Consider the following 6,008-nt stretch of genomic DNA (forward strand, 5'->3'; position numbering starts at 1 on the left):
AAAAAGACTGAAGTGTCAGTCACTCAGCCCTGTCTGACTTTTGCAACCCTATGGACTGTAGCCCACCAGGCTTCTCCATCCATGGGATTCTTCAGGCAAGAAGACTGGAGTGGGTTGCCATGCCCTCCTCCAGGGGATCTTCCAGATCCAGGGATCGAACCGGGGTCTCCTGCACTGCAGGTGGATTCTTTAGCAAACTGGGCCACTAGTGCACAATAAAGGTAATGTGCTTGAATCGTCCTGAAACCATCCCCTGACCCTCGTCCGTGGAACGACTGTCTTCTGAAAAACTGGTCCCTGGTGCCCAAAAGGCTGGGGACTGCTGGTGTGGAGGCTGTGATGTCAGCGCCACTTCACATCATGTCTGTGACGTCTCCACCACCTTTGGCACATCATTTCCACTCTCTGAGCCTTATTTTCTTCATCTGTGAAATGGGTGTGATAGTGTGTCCCTGATGGGGGTTATGATGAAGCATAAATGACGCGCGTGAAGAGTGTTGGCTATATAACTGCTAAATGCTTTGTCCGTATGAGCATTGTTGTTGTTGTTAGCTCAGGAAGTCAGGATTTGCTCCGCTGGTCTCAAGACTTCTGGGATTCCCAATGGGAAAGGGCTTTCCTTCTCTGGGAGCCATCTGACCATCTGCCAGGAGGGCTCTCTGTTTAACAAGATCTTATCATCTTTGCTGTGATCATGACTCCCTTCCCGGCCCCGGGCTGTCCTCTGGGACCCAGCCACCTCTTAGGCTAAGCCCCTGCTGATGCTCTGAGGATCCAAGCACCTGACCCGCATTTCAATACACCCAGCCTGACCCTGAGCTTGAGTACATCCTGGAGACCTGCTCCAGGAAGGCAGTTGCACATTCTCTGTCCTTCCAGAAGCTTCTGCTTCCCCACCACCAGAAATGGTGTTTCATCCCTGTCTTTCACTCAATACATATTTATTGTATCCTCCACTATTTGTGGAGCCCTGTCGTAGACCTCGCAGCGATTGTCAGTATCGTCTGACTGCTGCTTCTGAATCTCCAGTGCTGTTAGGGCTTCTTGAAAGGAAGTTGAAATGCTTGGCCAAAAACAGGGTTGCTGCTGCTGCTGCTAAGTCGCTTCAGTCGTGTCTGACTCTGTGCGACCCCATAGACAGCAGCCCACCAGGCTCCCCCGTCCCTGGGATTCTCCAGGCAAGAATACTGGAGTGGGTTGCCATTTCCTTCTCCAATGCATGAAAGTGAAAAGTGAAAGTGAAGTCACTCAGTCATGTCTGACTCTAGCGACCCCATGAACTGCAGCCTACCAGGCTCCTCCATCCATGGGATTTTCCAGGCAAAAGTACTGGAGTTGGGTGCCATTGCCTTCTCCAAAAACAGGGTAATTAGACCCAATTTACATTCAGAAAATGAAGATCATGGCATCCGGTCCCATCACTTCATGGGAAATAGATGGGGAAACAGTGGAAACAGTGTCAGACTTTATTTTTCTGGGCTCCAAAATCACTGCAGATGGTGACTGCCGCCATGAAATTAAAAGATGCTTACTCCTTGGAAGGAAAGTTATGACCAACCTAGATAGCATATTCAAAAGCAGAGACATTACTTTGCCAACAAAGGTTCATCTAGTCAAGGCTATGGTTTTTCCAGTGGTCATGTATGGATGTGAGAGTTGGACTGTGAAGAAGGCTGAGCACCGAAGAATTGATGCTTTTGAACTGTGGTGTTGGAGAAGACTCTTGAGAGTCCCTTGGACTGCAAGGAGATCCAACCAGTCCATTCTAAAGGAGATCAGCCCTGGGATTTCTTTGGAAGGAATGATGCTAAAGCTGAAACTCCAGTACTTTGGCCACCTCATTCGAAGAGTTGACTCATTGGAAAAGACTCTGATGCTGGGAGGGATTGGGGGCAGGAGGAGAAGGGGATGACAGAGGATGAGATGGCTGGATGGCATCACTGACCCAATGGACGTGAGTCTGAGTGAACTCCGGGAGTTGGTGATGGACAGGGAGGCCTGGCGTGCTGAGATTCATGGGGTCGCAAAGAGTCAGACACGACTGAGCGACTGATCTGATCTGATCTGATCTATGATTAAGCAAGGGCTTCCCTAGTGGCTTAGCAAGGTAAAGAATCTGCCTGTCAATACAGGAGATGCAGGCTTGATCCCAGGGTCAGGAAGATTCCCTGGAGAAAGAAAGGGCAACCCACTCCAGTATTCTTGTCTGGGAAATCCCAGGGACAGAGGAGCCTGGCGGGCTACAGTCCATGGGCTCGCAAAGAGTTGGACACGATTGAGCAACTAAACAACAACAAACAGTTAAACAGTCCACTTGCTTCCACAAGTTTATCTAAAGTCTCTGTCTTAGGGAACCCTAGGTGAGTTCTCTAGAAGCAGGCCTCTGATGGGGTTTCATAAAGAGTCAGTGACTGATTGAGAAAGCTCTTAGATGACACCTCGAGGAGAATGAGGGAGGAAGGAAGGGGCAGGGGGAGAAGCCAAGCAAAGATGTGACATCTAGTCCCAACCTGATCCCCAAGGGAGCTCTGGATGGTAAACTGCACTTCAAAGTCTGTCCTGCCTTAAGGCAAGGGGGTGGGGCTTCTGTGCCCCCACGTGAGTCATCCATTGGCTACAGGCCACCCAGGTGTCTTCGGGAGGCATATGTCATTCCAAGGCAGTTCCGGCAAGGCAGCTCCCACCATTGTCCAGGGCAGTCCTCCAGGGAAAAGTTGCCAGAGTGAAAGTAGAGTAGCAGCACCTGCAGCAGCTAAGGGGCGTCCACTGAACCAGAAAAGAAGCCCCGTGGAAACAGACAGGGCCCCTCTGTACCCCCATGGGATGAGATAAAGGTATGGGGATGGGGTGGGGTGAATACCCTTCCCTGGGGTCCTTTTCTGTTTGGGTTTCTGCATCACGTCTCTTTCCCAGGCTCGGCTTCTAGGAGCCTTGACTACGTCACTGGTAGCGTGACTCTCCCTTTGACGGATGAGAGGCGAGGTCCCTTGCCCAGGCACAGGCACGGCACAGGTGGCTAAGCAGGATTTGGCCCTGGTATGTCTTAGGATCATGCCCAGGCTTGGCTGATCGCGGTGGAAGCCCATTGCAGCTGAACACCTGCCCTGTCGGGGGAGGCAGAGGACACGTGGGCACTCCATCAGGGGCTGAGTGGAGCTGGGTCACAGAGCCCCTCTCCATCGAAGACACAGGACCTGCCCTTTGGGATGAGGTCACTGGGCAAGCAGGGAACAAGAGATGGGGTGGGGGACAGGGGAAAAAGGAATGAACTGGAGACTGCTCCATCAGGTAGGGGGGTGGGGGACCACCCACACTCCAGATGGGCCAGAGTCTCAGGTGGCCGAGTTACCCAGCCCTGAGTCAGACAGAGCCAGCTTCACTCACCACTTCAGGGGTACTCAGCGTTCCAGCAGTCATCGGGGACATCGAGACCTGTTCTCGTACCGACTCAGGGCACCTGCCACTGAGATGGCACGGCTGAGCCAAGGATATCTGCAAGAGCACCCCACATACTGTCAGGGGCTGCTGGCTTTAAAGGTCACATGCAGAGAGAGAGGCTTTCCTGCACGCCCTCATCTCCCAGACATGGATGCTCTGGAACTGAAGAAGGAACGCCAAAGGCCATTCTGTCTATGCGTGCGTGCTAAGTCGCTTCAGTCATGTCTGCCTCTTTGTGACCTCATGGACTGTAGCCCACCAGACTCCTCTGTGGGATTCTCCAGGCAAGAATACTGGAGTGGGTTGCCATGTCCTCCTCCAGGGGATCTATCTGACCCAGGGATCCAAGCTGCGTCTCCTGCGGCTCCCGAATTGCAGGCGGATTCTCTACCACTGAGCCACTGGGGAAGCCCCGGTCTGCCTATACCTACTTCTCAGTACGGTCTTTGTCCCCAAACCCTGCATTAGGGAGCATTGCTGGCATTTGCCCATCACCCCTTCCAGACAAAAAATCCATTCTTTCTACAGACTGGCAGATTGGTCCATGTCATCACACCGTCTCCCAGTGTGTGAACACATCTCCTTCCCTGGGAATGTAATGAGGGAGATGTCAACTCATTCATTCCATGCAAATGAACTGAGCACCTACTGTGTGCCGGGCTCTGTGGGATCCAGCGATGGACAGTTTAATTGGGGGTGGAGGGATACAGACCAGAAATAGTAAACACACAGCTAATATGTGTAGAGTAGCTGATAACAGGATTAACCCTGCAGAGGCAGGGCACTTAATTAACTTTGGGGACCAGAGAGGGGAAGGGAAGACAAGGTTCTTAAAGGGACAGGTCGATGGATCTCATCCTATTCAGTGATCAGCCAGGACTCAACCAAAGGCATACAATCTCTCATTCAATAAGTATTGATTGAGCATCTACTGTGTATCCAACACTATGTTAGGTACTGGGTAGACAGGGATGAGTGAAACGGACAAAAATCCAAGCCCACGTGGAGCTGGCACTCTTGTGAGAAAGATTAAAAAACACCACTTGGGGACACAAATAAGTGCATATTATTAATAACAGCTACTGATGTGTATTAAGGCTTCATCTCTACCAGGAAGTGTTAGGTGCAGACATGCAGGAGGATACAAAACAGGACTACTGCCCTCCCCCAAAAATGTTCTTTAGTCGCTAAGTCATATCTGACTCTTTTGCAACTCCATGGATTATAACCTGCCAGCCTCCTCTGACCATGGGATCTCTCAGGCAAGAATACTGGAGCAGATTGCCATTTCCTTCTCCAAGGGATCTGCCTGACCCAGGGATCAAACTCACGTCTCCTGCATTGACAGGTGGATTCTTTACCACTGAGCTACCTGGGAAGCCGCTGCCCTAAGCCAGCAGCTCAATGGACAAGTTCATTGTCAGGGGAGATTGGGCTGAGAGGGCATAAGATTCAGGCATCTCCTCTGGAAAATGGGGACATCGGTGGTACCTCTCCCACACGATTAGAATTAACCTCATATAATATGTGTGGGAGATGCTCAGAACAGTACCAAGTGCCTTGTAAGAGCTGCGTCACTCTAAGCTAGCGTTATTATTTAAAATCAAGGGAGCTCAGTTCTACCCTGGCAAGCCTCCCAAGTTCCATTTCCTCTGCCTGTAGCACAGAAGGAAGAATGTCCCCTCCCGGGGTCTTCACATCTTCCTCCACACTGCAGAACATCCCAGAGGCTGTTTCCACAGCAACTGTGGAGGGCCCACCCCTGTGCCAACCTCACAGCCAAACTGCCTGCCACCCCCACGATGGCTGGCAAGATTAGGTTAGCCACAGGCATTCCCATCAGTGTGTTCTCACCGTCTTCACAATAACTCAGGGCAGTTGGGTAGACCGTGCCCATTTTCTAGATGAGGAAACTGAGGCTTTCCTAGAAGGAGTTAGTAATGGAACCAGAACTTGCACTCCCAAGGAAAGTCAAGAATTCTCAACATTCATGATCTTTGTTCTTGCTCCATCTTTGTCTAGAAGGCTTTTGCCTCTAGTCTTCACAGCTAGCTCCATCTCCGTGCTCTGATTGGCCAAACCCGGGTCACACAGTCAATCACAGAGACCAGGAGGGTGAGCCCCATTCAAGACATGCGACCTGAGCATGTGGGAAGGGAGAGTTCCAAAAAGGGTCAGGCAAGATGCTATTATTTCTTTAGAGCGAGACAGATTCAAACTGTGGAGGTGATATTTTGTGCTATGATGGATAGAAGGGGGCAGACTGACACAGCCTCTTTTAGTGAGGAGTTTACCCTTTGATTGGAGTGAAAAATGCTCTGGAAACAATTCAGGGATAGGGGAAAAAACAGAATGGGCAGAGGTACAAAGACATGGGTTAAAATTGTACATCTGAAATGAGATAGCTCATAAGTGGCACTCAGAGCTGAGATCACGACAGTCCAATAGAAAGATGTGAGCCACATATGTTATTCTGAATTTTCTACTGGCCTTATTAAAAAGAAAAAGCATAAAGACACAGCTGAAATTAATGTTTAAAATATATTTTATTCAACCCAGGGTGTCTAGGG

The sequence above is a fragment of the Bos grunniens genome, chromosome 17 (genome assembly GCF_055505025.1).
Source record: "Bos grunniens cultivar Pamir isolate PY7600 chromosome 17, Bosgru_T2T1.0, whole genome shotgun sequence".
NCBI classification, from domain to species: domain Eukaryota; kingdom Metazoa; phylum Chordata; class Mammalia; order Artiodactyla; family Bovidae; genus Bos; species Bos grunniens.